This window comes from Tympanuchus pallidicinctus, unplaced genomic scaffold, assembly GCF_026119805.1.
Source record: "Tympanuchus pallidicinctus isolate F22 unplaced genomic scaffold, pur_lepc_1.0 scaffold7, whole genome shotgun sequence".
In the NCBI taxonomy this organism is placed as follows: Eukaryota; Metazoa; Chordata; class Aves; order Galliformes; family Phasianidae; genus Tympanuchus; species Tympanuchus pallidicinctus.
In genome coordinates this window covers 20593671-20614938 of record NW_026294791.1, presented here as the reverse complement: position 1 = coordinate 20614938, position 21268 = coordinate 20593671, and the positions used below count along the sequence as shown (strand labels likewise).

Sequence of the window (21268 nt, the reverse complement as noted above, 5' to 3'; positions counted from 1 at the left end):
TAGCACAGTCATGCGGAGATTTACAGAGCCTCACAAATTTAGTGTGCTAAGTGTTTCATTTTGAACTAGACAGGAGGATGAATAAAATATAATTATGGTTGTATTTTTATTTTAGCAAGCTCAAAAAGCTCAAAAAATATAGTGGTCTTGTAGATGGTAAAGATACTTTCGGTACCTAGATGGAAAGGAGAGGGAGGACATGCAGACATTTTTGGTTTTGTTTGTCAGTATTCTGGTCAGAATAATACAGCCAGATTTTGAGATTGTTATATGTCTGTATGTCTATGATAAATCGTATAGAGTTGCCTAGATTTCTTTATTATTGTATTGCAGTGTCTGAAATATTCTCAATTTCCTTTGTTTTATACTAAAATGAATAAAAGGAAGCAAGCTTAATACATCTTCCCACAGCGCAGCAGTCAGGGAATGAGCAGAAGGAGTTTCTCATCTCACACCACTCTGAATCTGTAACAGGAGCATGGGTTGCCCACTGGCTTCTCCAGTAACTTGTTTTTTGCTTCCTTAAGCTGCAGGAAGGAAGGCTTATAAAAATGTTTCAATCAATACTAATAGGTTTTCTTTTGTAGATATTTCACTGCAACTCTGATGTCTACATTGGAGTTTTTCTACATAGGACTGAAATATTCTTCCATAGAGGTAACAGAAAGAATGAAGAGAATTCTTTTCTTTGTCCTATGCCTTTGTCCGAAGGCAAAAAAAGTTGCCTTTTTTTTTCTTTCATTTTAATGTCTTTGACACAATTTTATTTTTAAGGTTTTGCATTGGGGACATAGAAAAACAGTAAAACTTGAATACAAGTAGTAAGATGTGGTAAAGAATGAAACTCTAGCTCACAAAGGCTTCCACTTACAATAATAATAAAGGCTGGAATTGTAATTAGCTTTTTTGGAATGTTTTTCACTCCAGCTGCACCAGACAATACTCTCACTTGTAGTTATACATACAGACATATCTACTTATTTTCCTTCACGTTGCAGCATGTGTACTTCCCTAATTGGCAGCTTGCCATGTATCTGGGGAAAACAAGATTGTATTAGTAAGAGGGAGAGACTAAGATTTCACGTCTGCTCTGCTCAAATATCTTAGTCATGTTAATGAAGAAGAGATTTAAATTATATTTAGTAATTTGTATCATAACACATTTAGAGCCCACATATGGAGAGCCATGATTTGCAAATAATCAAAAGTCCAACTCAAAATTCAGGCTGCCCTTGCAAGACTTCATATTCAGACAAACTTCTAGTGTCAATCAGTGGCGGTTCTATGTAGATAACTAGCAAGAGTGGATACATTTAATAAAGTCACTTATTTTTATCTTAATGTTGGAACTGAAATCAAACTACACCATAGATAGAAGCAAGATGAATGAATGCAATGAACTCAAAAATAAACATTCCTTATTAAATTCTAGAATAACAACAACAAAAAGATTAACAGCCCACACATAGCACATATCAGAGAAGAGCTAATGAAGTAATGAGTTCCATCAGGTATGTATCACTGGACGCATTGTTATTGATCACTTGGCACCAAGTTTATGTGGCTTAGCTAGGCTAGTGTGGTATAACTTATTTCACTGCAAGTTCTTTGAATAAATTATACCTCCTGTGGAAACTCTTGGTACATGTTGTATTTCTCTTTCAGCATCATGGCTTATTGTCAGAAGAACTAGGGAAGTGATTGTTGCCCTGTACTCAGCAATTGTGAGGTTGCACCATGAGTACTGTGTTCAGTTTTGGGCCTCTTGCTCCAAGAAAGACACTAAGGTTGGAGTGTGTCCAAAGAAGGGCAATGAGGCTGGAATGCAATGCTTATGAGGCGCATCAGGGGGAATTTGGCTTGATTATTCTGGAGAGATGAGGCTCAGAGGAACCTTATCACTCTTTACAACCTCCCTGAATGGAGACTGTAGCAAGGTGGGCGTCAGTCTCTTCTCCTAGGTGGTTAGAGACAGATGAGAAGTAATGGCTACAAGTTGCACCAGAGGAGGCTTAGGTTGGATATTAGGAAAATTTATTTTCCAGAAGAGTGGTTGAGTATTGGAACAGGCTGCCCAAGGAGTTGGTGGAGTCACTGTCTCTGGAGGTTTTCAAGAAACAGGTAGATGTGGTGCTTAGCAATATGGTTTATTGGGCATGGTGCTAATGGCTTGATGGTTGGACTTCATCTTAGAGATCTTTTCCAACCTATGGTCTTAAGCAAAACCTATCATGAGTAGAACCAACTGTAACTCTAGATCTTGTGTGAGAAATCAAAGATTTTTATGGCAAAAGAAGTCAAGTTGTGCCATATATGTATTATGTATGGAAGCAATAAGGTCTAACTAGCTCTCTAAGATGTAGAAGTTGTTTTGCTTTTTCTTTTTGTAGCTCTTTTTAAGTGAGCATTTTCCTGTCTTAAAATATTACAGAAATCTAAGACTTCTTAAAAGTGATTTCAGGCAGGCTTGGTGTTGCACTTAAATTCTGCTGTCCCTTTTTTTGTTTGGTGCATGAAGAGTGCTTGTGGCAAGGTGCTACAGATGATTGACAGAATCATAGAATCATTTGAGTTGGAAGGGACTCTTTAAGACCATCTAGTCCAACTACTCTGCAATGAACAGGGGCACCTACAGCTGGATCAGGCTGCTCAGAGACCCGTCCAGCCTGATCTTGAATGTCTCCAGGGATGGGGTATCCACCACCTCGGTGGGCAATGTATTCCAGCGCGTCAACCATCTTTAGGGAGGTTCCTAACATTTACTGTTAATAATTGCAGACAGCAAAGTACTGTGTATTTTGGAGACTTTATACTTGCCAGCATAAGGAACTAAAAGAGTAACAGTAATTGAATTAGACTCCCAGGACTTTCTCACATGTACTATCTGCGATAGCTTGCCTAAGTCTGTACCGAGTGGGCACTCAATCAAAACTACTTGGAAAGAGTTGAAAGGAGTATTACAACATGAATCAAGCAGTTCTGTTTTAGTTCTGTAAAACCAAGATGGTCGTCAATTAACATTAATAAATTTATGATTCAATCGTTAGTGATGATAGGAAGAAACTATATTAAGAACAGCAAAATGGTATCATATTTATTCTTATGCTGCATTTTCTAGCTGATTTCTTGAATTAAGGAGTTTAGTAACCTCCCTGCTATATTCAGCTGTGGGAGGGGGAGGACACTTGAATACTTGTAATCTACTAATGTAACAGTTGATGTGACCACCAGGAGTTTGAAGAAAACTTGGAACTGATACAGCTGAACTTCAACCCAACTTTGCTATGAACTTATCCAGTGTCCTCCTAAAAGACATTAATGTCCATAAAGAAAACTAGATAATTTTTCTTCATTTTCCTCATTTACCCCTTCAGTTTCCTAACACAGTGAATGGGTTTAGCTAACAAAAAAAAAGCATGGAGTAAAAAATTTTCCCAGGATCTCCTAAGCATCCTCGCTATCCTCTTAAGTACTTCTTATTTAGGTGTTTTAGGTGTAAAAATCCTGCTATTACACGATCCATGTTGTATTTCTCATCCATTTTTATCTAGCTCACTTCAGTCTGTCTGCTGGCTGGTAGTTGTGGTGACACTAAAGAGAGGATACTTTTCAACACTGTTCACAAAATATAGGATAGTGTAACTTAATCTCCTTCATCATCCTCCACTGAATTCTCTTTGTCTTTTCTCATTACCCAAATCTCTCTTCTTACACTGCTATGATTCTGGTTTACAGTTTTGAGGATGAGCCCATCCCTCTTTTTAGTCCTTTTCCAGGGATTTCCAGTGAGAAATCATGTATCTTATAATCTTACCTCCAAAAATAAAATAAAATGAGAGTTGTGATTCAGCATAGTGATTTGAAAATGACATGACCTAACATGTCATTTTAAGGCTGCCTACAGGATAGTTAATAAATACTTAAGTGCCTGCTTACATCTGAAGTTTCCATGAATCTCTCTCAGTTTGAAATTAGTTCGTAGCAAGCCACTTACTGAATATTTGGTTTTAGTAAGGATCCTTTAATAAATACAGAAAATACCTGTTAGGATCAGGGTTGCAGGACCCGTGGGTAAATCATTCTTATGTAGAAATAAATGAAGTGTTTCACTAAGAAATACAAATTGAAATTTAATTTCTTATTCAAGAGAAGAGAGGAATGAGATGTTTATATCAATGTTGCTGGAACGGATTAATGCTGGTATGTTGAAGAAAATTTTGTAAAGATATATATGTTTTTGGTCTCTGTAGAAGGTAGACTAGCCAACTGTGGAAGGCAAGAGTGCCCAACTTCCATTTAAGTTGGTTCATAGCAAATTTTAAGATTTGATTTTAAGCAATATGGAAATAATTTGAGGAATAAGATAATTAATATTCTCACAAAATTATGTGCAAGTCTGTCATAATATCACTCATTAATGCTGTGTTTAGGAATTGTGTTCTTGATTTATCAAGATAGAATGGGTGAGAATAGGAATGATGACGAGTGAGACATCTTTTCCTATTGATTTTAGAGTGGAATAATATTCATGACTTTTCTGAGGCTATGCGAAATATGTTTTCTGTACATAGATGTTGTAGATCTGTAGATGTTCTGATTTTCAACTAAAAGGTTGAATTCTACCATGCCACCATATTTTAAAGATTAAATCCACACGGTAGTATATGGAATACAATATCCATTGTTCATACTTCTTGAATGACTTGGAATCATGTCTTAACATGATGAATCCAGATGGGATGTTCAAATACCAAACTCCATTTGGTAATAGCCAGATGTCTTTCCTGGAGAATGAGGAAGGGATTCTCCAAATAGCAATTTCATAGATGAATTGACCTTCAAATTTTGACAAACTGATTCAAGAGAATAGTGAGTAATTTACTGTCTGCATTCAGGCAAACTTGGTCAAATCTCATTTCAGCTTTTGGCTTCAGATGTGGACTTTATCATCTGACCCCAAATGTTTGTGGTTTTCTTTTCTAGCTTAAATAAATAAGTGAAGATAAAATTTACCTGACAACTAAACAGGTTGTAGCGCTCCAACTAGTGTTCATACAGGAAAAAAAAAGGAAAGAGAGGGAGTAGAGAACGGGTAACAAAAAAGCAAGATGCAAAATGTACCACTACCTTTAAAGAAAGTTACATTGCCAAATGATTAGCAGTCAATCAGAAAGGCTGTATCAATAAACAAGAGATACAGTTATGAGTGTTGCCATATTTACAGAAAATGCATAGCTATCTTTTTTCTTTCAAAAAACAAACCCCAAACAAAAACTCTTCAGTTAGGCTACCTTTGAGCCTTACACAAAATGTCACTACAGTGGGCTTGCAGCAGTGCAGAGACTGTAAATATGTTTTGACAGCTGGTACAATCCGAGGGCTTCTTAACAAAATGGGAAAGAATACAGATTTTAATTCAGAAATATTCTCATGTAATAAGGAATGCCCAATATCTTCCAATGTAGAATGCTTTATTTTTTATAAAGTGAATCTCGTTGCTTGTCATAAAATAAAGTATGAGTTTTCAAACAGAAAAATTGAAAAGCAGGTCTTCTCCCCCATGTTTTTCTTCCATGCTGTGTTGCTCTCACTTATTTTACTTTTGTGCAGTAAGGGAAATGCCAGCCAAATGAAGTTGCTAAATATATAATACTGTATGATAAATCTTTGGCAAGATGGGATATGCAGTTCAAGTCTTTTTTATACTCACCAGCTCTTTCTGTAGGAAGCTAAGAAAAGGAGCAGGAAGGCTCAGTGAGATCTTGCAGCCAAAGGCCACAACCTCCTCTCCCTTAAAAAAAATCTCAAATTTTCTTAACTGCTCACCCATCACAACACCCAAAGCACATGGTGAATCCAGAGGGTGTCCAGCAGGAAACGTGCTGTCTGTTCTGTGTAAATCCCAAAGAAGGCAAGAAAGGGAGAGAATGTAGGCACCACATAGTGCTTTACGCAGCAGAGGAGAAAAGAGGAAGCTATTTTAATGCTATCAAGTTTAACTCACTGAATTTCCTATGGTGAATTTGAAGGCCTTTAGTTTTTCGTAATCTACTTATGCAAGGTGGCAGTCTTTTTCCATCTTCATGTGAGCTGGAAATATGTGATGGAGTCCTAACCCACAGAAGCCTTAGGGGATTACCCTACTTTGGTTTAACCTTCACTAAACTAGTTGCCACAGGACAGGTATGCTGCCATCTTGGAGAACCAATTCAGTTATATAACTAAGAAATATTTTCATGAATGGGATGTGCAGTTTCCCTTGACCTATTTCTTTCTTAAAATTCAGAATTCTTTGTCTAGTACAAAGTTAATTTGTTCTTCAGCAGAAACTTCTTGATCCCTCTAGCTTGGATCTGGAAATGCCAGATGAGTCTCACAGATTGGAGGTACCACTGTCCCATATTTTGAGTTATTGAAATTTCAGGAGTAAATGTTCTCTTTAGCATGATATTTTTGTGTTTCAAGGAAATCTGACTGTCATTTTGCAAGTGAGAAAACTATGAGAGACGGTTCAGATTGCAAGTTGGTGATTTTCTTGCTATTTCCACTGATAATGAAAATGCAGATTTGAAATCCTAATCTATCTTGTCTGAACTTAATAAAAATATTTGTCTATCTTTGAAAATACTCCATACAAACACCATTTTAGTTGCATATGTACTTGGAAGTAAAACAACAACAAATCCAAACAACTAAAACAAGCCTTCACAAAATCCTCACAGATCTCATCCTGTCCTCAGTAGCATTTCCTATTTAGATCAACTAGATCCAATTTACATATTGTGAGTCTACCCTTTGCAGGTGAATACTAAGAGGAGGGTTGGAGCTTGTGACCCTTGAGGTCCCTTCCAACCCAAGCCATTCTATGATTTTAATGAAATGGCAGATCAGATTGATGAGGAGCAGCTCACCAAGTGAATTTCACAAGGAGAATGTGGATTGTTTCTTTGTTTTTGTTTGATTGGTTTTCTGTTTAGTTTTTGCTCTGGAACACAGCCAAGATCTGACCCAAGTGCTCACTTATATTCTCTTTTCTTCACTTTCATGTCTATTATATATTAGGAAGTAGTTTATTGGAAGAAACTTTCTCCCCCTTACTCCCCCGGCACCCTCTTCCCCCCTTCCCCTCCCCCCCCCACTCTAAGTGTTACGTAAGACTAAAGTATTATATAAAAATTACAGAAGGAGACACCTCATTTTTCATTACATCTCAGTTCAACATGGAAAATATCTTTAAAGTAAATAGTGATTTGGGACTGCTTGTTTTAATTTCACTTCTTTGTGTAAAATTAATACTTAAGGCATTAAGAAGTGATCATAAGTTGGAGGATGACTGAAATGTGTATTCACAGAAAAAGCAGGTTCAATGGTTAATTTCTTATATTTAGAATGGACTTTTTAAAGTGTGTGTGAAGGCACTGATAGTTCGAAATAGCAAATGAATCTACAAGATGAGTGTCCTATTCCCATTATGGTATTTTTTTTTTTGCAGATTTACTATGGCAAGTAACAATTGCACCAAGTCAGTTTAGAATTTGCAGAGAATAAGCTTTATATGAATCTTCTCTGAAAGACCTTCTTTTAACATTCTAAATAGCAGACGACATTAATTTCATAGAATAGTAGAATGATCTCTAAGCTAAAGGAGGCCTTAAAGACCATCTAGTTCCAGCCCCCCCTGCCATGGGCAGAGTTGCCAAATTTTTTTTTCTGTAGTTAAAATAGAAATGTGACTAATTTTGAAGTTTTATTAAATTTTATACTTGCTAGTCATTGTGAGATTAATCATATATAAACATACAAACTTCATCTCTAGTTACAGTCTTGAAAAGGATTCATAGCAGCCACATAAAGTAAGACAGTTGAAACCACTTTTTCCAGACAGTGAACTTCACAATTCTTTAACTGTTAGTACCTGAATGTCTGTTTCCACTGATACAGAGCAACCTCAGATCTAAGTGATCTTGATGAGATAGTAGGAGAAAAAAGTGTGAAAAATCATTTCATTCTGTTTATTTCAAGACCAGCTCTTCAGTGCTGTTTCCTTCATAGAGACAATGTCTGTTTTCAGTCTACAGAAGTAGTTGAATTCTCAGCTGTGCAAAAAACACAATTATGACAAGTACACTTGACCTTCAGAGAAATTAAGGAGAGTACCACCTGCACTAAATATGTGTCTTGTAAACAGTGTTAGAAGCAAAGAGATACAGTCTGGCTAGTAATCAAGTCCAGTTGCATAGCTTACTAGAATAATGACATTCCAGATTGCTTTAAAGTTTTGACTTCTAATTGTAGCCTGCGCCTGAACAAGCAGTGTTGAGTTGTTGGCATCTGCACTGTGAACAGGAGCAGTTTTTGTGCGAGATAAGGCTGTCCAGCTCTAGGAAGAGCCTGTCATACAATAAACAATTTTCATTTCTTTCTCCTGGTTCTCTTGTAGTAGAAATGTTAGAAATGAAATCAGGGAATGTAACAAAGCTGTTCTGGGACATTTTGCAGAATCCCAAGATTAGAACAGAATTAGGCTTGTGCCTAATCATAGAATAAATCAGTACAGTAAAATCATGAAGTAGAGGCTATTTTTGTGTTTGTTGTTTAAACAAAAAAAATACGCACAGGAAAAAAAACAACCTAGCAAACTCCAAAGCCAATCCCCTTAAGATTATATAGCAAACGAAGACGCCTAAATTAACTCACATATAGAAGTCATAGGAGAATCAGCCTGCTCTTCATGTCTGGAATCCAAGTGCAGTGTTCTAGTACGGACCCCACACACACCTCTCAAGGAAGTTCCTTAAGTGTGAACCCTCGTCAGACCGCTTTTTGTGCAATTATCACCTCAAGGTAACGCTGTACCTAGAATAGATGTCTAGCCCACATAAGCCATAACCACAGTTCTGATGAAATAAGACTACTTCATTTTTTACTTCATACTACTGCCATTCAACTCTTTTGTTTCCATCTTTATTTTTCCTCCATCTTGTTGAACATTTTGCAACATAGCTCAGAGAGAAAGAATGCAAAGTTGGTTATTTAAAGCTTTAAATGTCTAAATCATAATATCACATTTTTTCCTAGGCATAGTTAGCTGGTATAGATCACAAATTGCAGGACTCCTGTACGGGAGTTTTGTGTTTCCAGTAAACTTTATGCTGTAGTTACATGGAGTACATTTTAGTTAAGTGGTATCATAAGGTGAAGAAGCTAGGGATCTTAAAGTCAAAGTCCGCATTTCAGGAAGACATCAGTTCTACAAATGTGGAAAAAATATCTAATGGTCTTGAGGTGGTCGTATCTGGCTTGTGCTTTCGGCAGCAAAGTCCAATTACAAGTCCTCAGAAATCTTAGCAACCATCTACTAAATATACAATGGAGGTGAATAACACACATGGATGTGCTTTTACGTCACATGTATCGCTGACAACTGCAGAATATACTGCAGAATCTTCTATTTAATATACATGTTTTTGTAAATCAAAGTGTAAAATTATACAGACTTCATGTAATTTAGCTTTTTTATCATTAGACTCTAAGACTTGAGATTTTTCTTTAAAATCTCTGTTCAGACAAAATGGATATTTACACATAGACATTAATGTTACAATTTCTGTACAAGAAATCTTTATATTTTGGAGGAAAATCATCAGAAGTACCTTGTCTGTTTAATGGCAGTGGGTTCTGGTTGTCTCTCCTATTTCCATAGCAAAGAGAATTAATTTGAGAGATCAATAGAGTTGCTAGCATACATTGCTTACTCCTACTCTATAATTCACAGTTCTGGGGAGCATACAACAAAGCTTTATCTTAATCTTGTATCTTGTTAAACAGAATTATGCAAATGGTATATCCTTTCAAATAAGCTTTTGTTTTTATTAATTTAGCGCAGTAGTAACTAATAGCAGAAAATGCATAAAATCATTGTGTGTACTTGGGATTAAAAAAAAAAAAAAAAAGCTAAGCCTTGATATTGCATATGTGCAATGAATGGTGTAGTGTAAAATACTGCACTTTGCAGCGCATGAAACCTGCACAAACTTCCCAATAATGCTAAAGCACTTGCAAAAATGTTGCACCTGGAGCAAGGAGGAGTGAAGAGGGCAAAGGTCAGCATTAGGCATTAAGGCACTGACTAAACAGACTTTACACTCGGTGAAAAGTCCAGACAACCCCTGCAGTGTCATCTTACAACTCTGGTTCTCTTCTTTTCAGGACGTAGTAATCCATAAATATACTCAAGTCACCAGCAGCTTAGTTCTTCCCCCAGCCCCCTCCCCCTTTTTAACTCTCATTTTTAATTCTTACATAAAGATCTGAAATTTTAACTCTTTCTGTGTCTTTTAATAAACCTTGGGAACTGCCCTTGTCCTTCACTGTTGTGATTTGCTAGATTTCTCATCTTTTAAAATCATGTTTTGCAAATTATCTTCTTTTAAAATGGTCACAAATGAACTAAAAATTATCCATAACAGAAGCACAAACTCAATATAGGCATAAAGCATTCTCTGATTTTTTTAAAACACTTCACAAGCTGCAAACAACTTAAATGTGTCCTTTAACTTCTGAAATAGTCTGTATGTAAAATATGTAGTATAATACTTGTTTTTGCAACTTCCTCTGACCTTAGTTATTTGGATAGATGAAACTAGTGTCAATTGAGATGTTGCAAGAAAATAATCATGTCGCTTGCTATTGTTGGTTTTTTAATCCAACAAAAAAGTCCTCACTAAATATTTCTTAAAACTGGAAGAAACATAGAGGTAAAACACAAAGAAGTGCTTGTACTTTTATCATACAATAAAGTCTTTCAGTTTTGCATCTATTCCGCTAACTAGCTGGAATCACGAGACCAAACTGATTTTAATCATTTCGTCCAATCCCATTATCCACATCCCAAGGCTTAAGGGGCTGGATAGACTGCTAATATAGTCAGGAGCCTGGACAGTACAAACAGGATGGTGAAATAGCCCATCAATTGCACATAGCCACGCACATTTTACTGACTTCCCCCCACTATGCACGGTGCCAGGCTGCGCTTCCACACAGGATATTTCCTTCTCGCCCAGTCCTCCCTGCCCTCTCTCTGCAAACCACCCTGCAGACATGCCATGCTGCCATTTTGTTGAGTTCTTGCAGTTCTTGAACAGCAGTGACAAAAGGCGGTTGAAAGTCTATTTCTTTCATACTCCTCTGTATGAAAATGAATACAAACATTCAGCAGAAAATGGTATTTTCTTTTTTGCATGGAGATCCATATTTGCTTGCGGAGAAAAGATTTTTCAATTCCATGTGTGTTACACTGTAATCTTAGTTAATCACAAAATGGTGGCTGGAGAAAATCTGTGAAACCTCATGACCAACTTCAGGCTCACTGATTTTTGCCCCTGTGTGGTGACTTTAGAATTACTGCCCAAGGATTTATAAAGTTGTCTGTTTAGTGCTGGCATTAGATTGTCAATACAAATAGAAAGCTGAAATTGGGAATATGATTTAACTACAACCAGCAAAGGGTATTTGCTTTTCACTGTAAATGCAAGCGGTGCTGTGGAAATTAAAAGCATATTTTAACACCATGTGTAAAGCATAGGTTGAACTTTGAGCACTGAAGTGGTTCACTACATGTCTTTTTTACTTTAATAATAAGAATATGCTCAACGCCATTACGTGATCAGGGCTTTGGTGTGTATGTACTGGCTGAAAATATTTGGGCCTCAGGTTTGGTACTGACCCACATGCAGTGCAGTGATTTGACCTGAATTTATAGCATCACTGTCTCATGGATCTGTTTGTTAAACAAGCTGCTATTCTGGAGGAGTCAGCATTTTAAATTTAGGCCTTGTATGGCAGTGCTTTACAGTGAGCATAGAGCATCACTGCAGATGGATTAGTGAAGTCTGTTTGTCCTATATTCTGATCTTTTGTTGGCTATTGAAAAACTAAAATTCTATTTTTAAGCATGTGAAAACTAAGCTTGAACTTTGTGAACCTCTTGAGGCACACCTTTATCTGAAGCTATAGAAATAAGACAGCAAATTTACTTCATTTAACACATGTGTACATGCATGCACACAGAAAAACAGAAAGAGAAAAAAGATTATTGTTCTATCTAGAGTTTTATATGCTTTCTGAGCATCTGAGGTTGTGTTCGGGACACTTAGCTGTGATAACTCAATACCAGCCTCACAACGATATTCACGTATTCAAAATTTGAGTTCTAGTAATATGACATAGATGAGAAACAAGGCAGTAGTTACATGATTTGCCCAAGGCTACAAAGTGTATTTCTGGAGAGCTGAAACCAGACCTTTTATCACATCTGCCTGGCCAATCCCAAAGTCTGTGCTTTGTTTTATGTTCTCAGGCGTGTTTCTTCACGCACATGTTACTTGAACTGCATGCCTGACGTACACTAAAGGCCATGTTGCCCACTACTTTCTAATTTTTTTTTTTAATTTTTTAAATTTTATTTTATTTTATTTTTGCTACTTTACATTTGGAAACGGTTAGAACTTCAATAAAAAAAAAATTTAACAGAAGAACATGAAGATACGTTACCTAAATTATTTTCCAGAACTGTTTGGTAGTTATTGGTTCAAGCTTCCAGTGATAATTTAAAACTATCAACTTCTCAAGAATAATATTAAACTATACTGGGAAGAGTTGAGTGACTTAGACATATCTAAGTTATAATAATAGTAATAGTAATAATAGTAAAAATAAAACTATTCCCAAATTTTATTCTTGTGAGTATAAAGAAAACTTTGTTCTGTACTGCTTTCAACTGATACTCTTTTTCTTTCTTTCCTTCTAAAATATTCTTTCTACCCACTTACATTATCTGTGGATTACATAAACGTATATGTAGGATCTTGTGCATCTTTACTTTACTCTACTTATTAAAACTCAATGATCATGGTTATATTAGTCTCCAGATGATATATCATTAAATCCCAATAAAACAGCAGGTTGTGATGCAATCTGTGTGCATGTTTCTGTTGATAATGCTCATGCGTGATATGTACACTATTTACAGTCTGTACTTTGCATGTAGCTCTCAGACACAAGTGAGACCATGATCTACAACCCACTTATTGTGGGTGAGGAGTGTGTACAAAATCCGCATAGGCAAGTTAGTAGCAATAGAAGATTTCAGATATTTTAAAGGTGGCACTTCGGATAGTGAAACATATGTTTTCTATATTGTACTGTATTTTCTTTTTTATTTAACTACCATCTCCTTTACCTTTTCTGACCTTGTTAGAAAAGGGAAAGCAGCTCATCGAGCCTTAATTCACCCACACCTTTCCTTTTTTATTTGCTCTTTGCTTGAGGGCTTTTTTTTCTCTTGAATATTTCACAATGAAATGATGCTGAGTACCTGTTTGTCTGGTGTGTGATAGGCATTCCTTGTTGCACACATTCTTAAGAGAAGAATTCGTAATGATTTTTGCCTGAATGCAACTAGATTTGCTGCTGTACAAATAATATAAATTAAATATTCTTAATTATTTTAGCTCATGCTAGAAAAGGTTCAAGACAAAGGGGAGATTGATGCAGTGTGCCTTACAATGGCTCTACTGATTTCTCTACTGGCCCTTCCTCTGCACATGGTCAATTAGAATTGAAAATCCTGTGCTGATTTCATTCACTGGAATTTTTAAGCAGGTCAGGAAGAAAGATGTTATTGAAAGGAAAAGTCTCATCTAAATAAGAAAAGAACACGTGGCCATCTGGTCTAACTGTACCATGCTGAAAGTCATTTTGGCTCAGCCATAGTTTGATCTTTACAACAGTTTGCCAAAATATCAAACAGAAATCTGTTTACATTAAACCACTCTGTGTTTTTTATCTATAAAAATGCAATGTGCCATCCTCTTCCTATCTGTAATGCATGAGCTCATTTGACCCCATTACCTTGCTCAGACTGACTGTGTTTCTGGTAGACACTCAAGTTACTTCTGCTACGTAAAGGTATAAGTGAAACAGTCTGTCTTTTGAAAGTTTTAGAAGTAATCCTGAGCACTTTATTGTTACGATTAAAACTTGCACTTCTGCTAGAACAAGAAAAGGCTGTGACACGCGGATGCAACAAGGGAAGCAGGAGGGGAAGAGAGGGGTTGGGAGGACTTGTATTAGAAATTAGAACTTGAAGTTTCTGTGAGTAGCACCATGGAGTCTGCACAACCACTTGAAGGCCATAAACTAAGGTATAAGCTGTAATAAACATCAAACTTTTAAGGAATAGAGTCATAAATATGCATGAGCTTCCTCAATTGCTTTGTTTTCAGCATCAGCAGCAATTTAAAAGTTTAAAGAAATCAGCAAAAAATAGAGGTCAGAATTTTCATATTTAAAAAAAAAAATAAACTCTTTGCGTAAAAACCTAAATCACATCTCTCCAAATCTCCAGTACTTGGGCAACAGCAGCTGGAGGCTAATGCCATATTTGACAAAAGTAGGTAGGAGTAACCAATCCAACTCAGTTAGCAAGAGTCGTTGAACACCAAGCATTGACAAAAAGAAAACAAAACAAACAAACAAAAAACCCTAACAGCAGGAGGCCTTATGGGGAGAAGAATGATGCACTAAATATGGATTTGAGGGTCCTGCATTCATAAGCTCAGGTTTAATGCTCAACTTTTATGTGATTAACCATTAGTTTTGCATTGACATACACTACAAACATTGACAGTTGAAATATTCATTTGAATACAAAGTAGTATATAAATCTTCTGCAATTTCTAGGAATGGATTTGTGTTGGATTTCAGCCTTTAGGAAATGGATAAAAATATGATTGCTTATTGTCATTACCACTTAAGAAAATAAAAGTCAGCACTTCAAAATGCAGCTGCAGTCATTCTGAAATTCATTTGTAAAAAATGACAAATTTTCTTTTTCAAGCATAACACGCCAGAAAAAAAAAAAAAAAAAAAAAAAAAGTAGAAAGTAGCATATTAATCCTACCGAACTCATGTATATAGACGTGCCTTTTATAAGCATGTACTTACATAACCATTGTGTTGAATCAGCTACTGATATTACATACAAGGTATGTAAAATGTTCCATCAAATAAGTGTTTAATTCCTTGTTTTAAAAAATACAGCAATGCAAATGTGACTGTAGCTCTCAATTCATTTTCTTTCTTTCTTTGAAATCTCTTTTCTGGAATCTTTACCTTGCCTGTAGAAGACTGTTGTCTCTAGATGCAAGCTTTTGTTTGTACACCTCTGCTGCTAAGTAAGTTTTTGTAAAGATTAAATATCTGGGCTATCAATATTGGGTCCCTTTGTTGTGTCTATTAGCAGCATTAAAGAAAATACCTAAAAAACCCCCGAGTCTTATCCTTCTAGCAAGATACTTGTTAGGGTGGCTAAACTATATTTTAAGACTTTCCAGGGAGTAAATTAGAAGCACACATGTACAAGGACATATCTTCAGTTCTGTTCACACAGAGTCCATACTGAAATTTGTACCATACCATAATTTGTACCAGAAGGCGATACAAATCCAAAGAACTTGGAGAAAATAGGTCCACACAGCATATATTTAAAAACGAAATGGCAAAAACTGCTTTCAGTCTGCCTTGCCCCTGGGTGTCTGCTAACCCCACCCATAGCCACACCAGACAGAGGGCGACTATTTTGGGAGCACTGCGTGCCCAAGCCCAGCTCTTACGTGGTGGCTCTGGGCCAGCCGGCAGAAGGGCTGTGGCGGGGCCAGGCTGGCTGCGGGAGTGACCAGAGCAGCCCCAGCCATGCTTCCCTCCCTCCATCTGCAGACAAGCCTGCCTGTAAAGCCTCTGACTGCTGCTGAGTCGAAAACTGCCACAAAATGGTCTTGGAGATCCTGCTAATCTCTCTGAAAGCAAATGCTAAAGTGTTTCAGTGTGACCGCCTTTCAGTTATAGGGCTGTACACTGTTTACCTTTATCCAGGGTATTGTATACATACAGAAAATCTTAGTGTGATAGACAAGAGCTGCACGGTAATTGTGCAACTAATGCATAAACTTAGAGTAAAACACTGCAGTGACTGTAAAGCTGGAGTAGAAACCACCATAAAATCAGAAATAGTGGGGGCTGTAGCTATGCAGAGTGGAAAGTGTGTGCACATAAGCACGTGTTTTGTACAATAGCATGCATATGTATTTATGGAATTACTGCTTTTATTTGAGAATTACAGAGAAGTCAAAACTGAAGGAGGTAACGTAGGGAGAAAAGGGCTGTGTTTGCCTCAAATCTCCCTGCAGCCCGTCTCAGACTCCTCCTGACGTGCACATAGCAGAGCAGCAGGCTCGCCGTGCGTTGCGTGCAGGCTCCTTGATTGTAGAGGGGAAAAAAACCTGGCTGGGCTCCAGCGAGGCAGCGCAGCTCTGTTGATCATTATGTCTAGCCTTCAGGTGTCTGCGCGGTGGGCGGCGGTGGGGGAGGGGAGAAAGGAGGGCAGACAAAGAATAATATGGTGTATTTTTAAAAAAATCGTATGTTAAAAATTCACCTCAAGATCCTCTTTTTTTTTTTTTTTTTTTTGAAAAACGCTTCTTTTAACGTTCCTTTCCCCACAGTGGGAGCAAGCAAACATCTGTCCAGGAAGATTTATTTAAGCCATAATTAGTAGCGTCTGGAGTCTTTCAACAATTTCTCCTTATTGCACTTAAATTTTTTTAAAAAGGAGTCTGCTCCTCTTTCACTTAGTAACTGTTTTCACTGCATGCTTTACTGGAGATCCAACCCAGTCAGGACCGAGTCAGATTTCTATTGTCTTTGCTTTTTCCCCTTTGAATGTAGTTCTCAAGATCTAACTTTTGCGGGGGTCTGGGGGAAGCAAGCAGGGGAAAGATCTCTTGAATGTTTGGAAAGAAATACAAATCAGTGCTTCTTGTTCTGCAGTTATCGTTTGGGTTTGATTTCTTTCCCGGAGAAGGAAAAAGCTCTGCTTTGTCTGTTGCTTCTGTTTGAGAACTCTCATAAATCTTGCCCAGAAAGCAACTTGGGCTTAAGGAGATCTGGGAAGCGATTGCAATGCCTCTTACTAGGAATATTCTCTTCTTTCTGCCCCCTTCGGCCCCAGTGCCCCCTCCACCCGCCCTCCCAATGCTGTGCTGTGCGGAGCCCCACTCCCTTCCCCGCCTGCTGGGAACCCGCGCGACTGCCAGTTGCAATGGAGAGGCAGTTAAAGTTGCTTATCAAAAAGCCTCTCCTCAGGCTGAGCGAGTCCAGATATTGCATGGCAGTGTTTTCTCAGTACAGCCATAATCCGCCCTGCTCTCCCCCCAGCCGCCCGCTCTCCCCCTCCCCCCATGGAAGGGGTGGGATGGGAACCTTGCTCGACTTCATTGTTCCAAATGTAAGAGCTATTTGCCCCAAAGTGTCTTTGCTGTCTTTCATAGCTAATTATAATAACTGTCAGATGAATGCAAAGTCTGGGTTGCCCTTGCTGGCGGAGTTAAAGTTTGCTTTTATTTTTTCCCCTTGGGGACAGATCAGGCATGGTTAGACACAGAGTACAAATAAAAGTGAACAACATACGTGTGTAGGGCTTTTTGTCTTTGTTTTTCTTTATGAACAAAGCAGCATGCTGACTATGTCAGGAAGCAGTGTGGCATGCAGCATGCATGCAGGCACTACCCTGGAGGAGAACTCTTTCTTTTTTTCTTTTATTGAAGCATGCAAGAAATATTTCTGAATTTGAATAACAGTTTTCATACTTGTTCATCTCATTCAAAAAAGTAACCCTCCTTTTGGTGCACATAGCATTTTGACAGTTTTAAGGGATTTGCTTTTCAGGCTGAAAATAAAAAGAAATAGCCCCGTACTCACAGTTTTGTTGTGCTGTGCAGGTCGCTGTTTCCTTCCAGAGACACCAGGAGAGTAGGAGGATGTCAAGGGTGCAGAATTCCAGTTTAATTCAGAAGAAATGTGCAAATATGTTTCTTGAAGTCGCCTGGAAGTCAACCACTTGTGCTCAGACATCCCATTGCTGCTCTGCATGCTATACTATCTGCAGTTCTGAATTGAACTAAATACTGCCCATGTGAAAGACAGGGGAAACACAGTCATGTGGGACACACAAATCCACTCTATTGGCTCTGAAGGCACAACTTCAGCGTTCTTGCATTTCCACCATTGGTTAACAGTTCAAGCTGAAAGAGTCTAGGTCCTCCTAGTGAGTCCGTTTTCCCTTTATGTGTGGAAGAATGACTGTAGGATTTTACAGTGACAGGATTAGTTAAGAAAGGGACTGAAGTCATCCCTTTGACTGAAGCTGGTGGGTGGGGATTGGAAGCTGTGCTTTTCTCAAGTCGACATTTTTCCTTTTTCTGCCCGTCTTCGGTATATCAGGAAATGCTTGTAGTTAACTTGGGCAGTGAGGGAAACTGAAGTGACTTTCTCCAGGTTAGGTTCAGGAATAGAGACTTTAGAGTGAGACAGATTGTGCAGTAATTTTATGGGAATTACTCTGGCTGGCTAAAAGGTAGCTATTTTCTCTTTTCTAGATTTTTAAGCATTGAAAGGTTTGTTTTAGAATCATCTAACTTGAGCATTTGCATGCCACGAGCTAGACAAATAAATCCAGCAGTCCCAAGACCTATACTAGTAATTTGTGTGGCAATAGAAACTATTATTTTTTTAAGTTATTTAATCTTCTGGGAATATTATGATATAATAATATTTATTTATCATGTTACAATCAAAGTATTCTGTATGAAGCAACAGAATTCGATAAGTATCTGTAATTGCTGATATTATGACATTTTGAGAATAACAAAACTATTAATATTAAATAAGAGGGTAGAAAATTGAGTATTCCTTATTTTGGTGTAATGTCATGTGCCTGATTTAGTTATGCCAGCGTGAGCAGTAATTTGAAACGGTACTCAGTCATGTGTGACATACTTCTCCAATTAACCCTTATTAAAAAGACCTTTCTCAAATCCCACATGCATATTTCCCAGAGTCACAGAAGGCAGAGGTATGACAGATCTGTCAGGCTCAGTGTCCATTCTCTCTTTGCAGGTTTGTTTCTAGGGCTTTGACCAGTGCTGCTTAAATACCCTAAATGTGTGGCTCCTGTTGAGGGATTGCTGAACTTAGGGTGCTAATGTAGCAGCCCAAGGGTTTAAGTGGGCTTGGAAATTTTCCAGAATAACTGTTCTGTGGCAGTTAATTCATTATATGCCTCAAGAGTACACAGGGCCAAGTACCGACAAGCTACATCGTGGGTGCTCGTCTGTGTACGCTCTTATTCAGCAGCTTATGCCTAGCTCCTGGTGCCAGGAGTTCTTGTTTGTTCAGACCACCTTAAGACAACGTGTCTTTCTCTTTGGAGTTCACTCTCAAGCTATTTTTAGACTTTTATCATCACCTCGCTGACCAGCCTTGTCATCACTTTGTTGAACACCGTCTTCCAGGTGTAGCTGCAAAGGATATGGGAATGTTCCTCTGCAGCCTGCACCTGGTATTGCTGCAGAAATCGATATGAGCTTGCTCGATACCTAAGCACAAAAAAATACGTATTTTAAAAAATCTACTCACAAACCTGAAAAGAAGGACTTCAGAAAAAATGCTACATGTAGAACACTGCATGTTTTACTGCCAGCTAAGAAGGCCTATTGCAAGGCTTTCTGTGCTTGTAAGTGCTAAGAAGATGCAGAGCATTTATTCTTCTTTAGCAGGCTTACTTTAAAAAATGCTCAGTAATAACGCATAAAAGATGGAATTAATATTTTCTTTAATTGTTGGGTTTGGGATTTGTTAATCTTCATGAAGAAAGGCAATTGTCTGGTTTGGATAAAACAAGGCTATAGCAGTAGCATCAAAACTTTCTCTCCTCCCTCCTAAAATGTTTTTGACTCCACTGGGCTTTCACATCTGGACTCCAGAACAGGGATGGGAGAGAACTGAGAGCCCTGGGAGACATTTTCTTTTTTTCACAGTGCTGGTGGTCTTCATAATTTGGTTACTTTTTTTGTTGTCATTTAATTCAATTAAAGTGGGAAGAAATAGTAACAAAATAAACCTTACTCCAGAGTGCAGTTAAATCTTTGTTTTCAAGACCAGTACACGGTCTTGTGTTAAATACATCTTTTTCATTAATGTTGATTCCTGATTTTAAATGTTGGAAAGCTATTTAGAGGGAGCAAATAAACATATGTATTCATTTAATACTGTTCAGCTGTTTTCTCAAACAAATCGTGGGTGAATTTTGGGGAAATACAGGGAATCAGAAGCAAAGATTGCTCACCTGCACTTCTAAAGTCATGAGTCAAAACCTTAGGTGATGCAAGTGGATGTGTTTGTGTATTAATACTTAGCATCAGTATTGTCTTCAGAGAGAGAAATGCCTCTGTATATTCAGTGGAGATTTTGTTCCCCATATCATCTCCATTGAAAAGTAATCAAAGCTAAGACTAAAACTACATCAGTTTAATTCTCCTTGATTAACAAACTGCTGCTTCCTCCATTATTGGATACTGGAAAGGATTTCATAACTATAGGAGTCAAAGGATGAAAGCATGATAAAATCATCACAATATGGTCAAGAACATTGATTTGTAAATACTCTTATTATGACCGTGATGCTTATGTGAGACATGATGTTGCTATATAACAGAACTGTCGGTCTGGAGACCACACTGACACTGTTATGTGGTCCTCTATGATTCCATCCACTGACAGAACGGACTTGATACTTAATTAAACTTGTGTTAAAATTCCATTGAATCAGTAAGATGTAAGCATAGGCTTAACTCCTGCCTAATAGAGGTCTTGTTCCTAAGAATTTTCACAGTTCCCTGCATGGGAACATTAGGAAAGAAAAGGCTGAAGTAAGTAAGAAATGGTCTTCACTAAAAGATCTCTTTTTTTATTCACTGGAAATATTAGAGAGCATATGGTGTGAGGGGAGAAAATAGAATGGCCTTGATCCTCTCGTGTGGGGTGCATTCCCAAACTTCACCAAACAGCTCGTGATTTCTACTGTGTAACTCTGAGCACAGTGACCATTGGTGGGAGGAAGCAATTTGCCCCTCAGCTGCTTTATCATGATGTGTGCCACATTTAGGCAAAAATCAAAACATCAGATAAATTTCTTTCAGAAATACTTTGAATAAAGGCACTTAGGCAGTGTGCTTGTTGATGTACTGTATTATATAAATAGATACTTCAGAAGGCATTTACCCTTTCCTCAGAAAATCAAATGCAATACCATCACATGAGTAATGTAGACTTCATGTTGCCCAGTGTTTATAAGCAACACTTCTTGCTATGG

The 21268-nt window shown here is 37.7% G+C and overlaps 1 long non-coding RNA gene across 2 annotated transcripts in view; it reads right to left on the bottom strand.

The window, feature by feature from the left end:
• LOC128072508 (uncharacterized) overlaps positions 1–18085 on the bottom strand; it is a 63566-nt gene extending 45481 nt beyond the window's left edge. Inside the window, exon 1 of one of the 2 annotated variants that reach the window (XR_008202307.1) lies at positions 17818–18085. This is a non-coding gene — a long non-coding RNA (uncharacterized LOC128072508). The remainder of the gene's footprint in view (positions 1–17817) is intronic. The other variant, XR_008202308.1, reaches the window with a different exon arrangement.
• Between the last annotated feature and the right edge of the window lie 3183 nt (positions 18086–21268).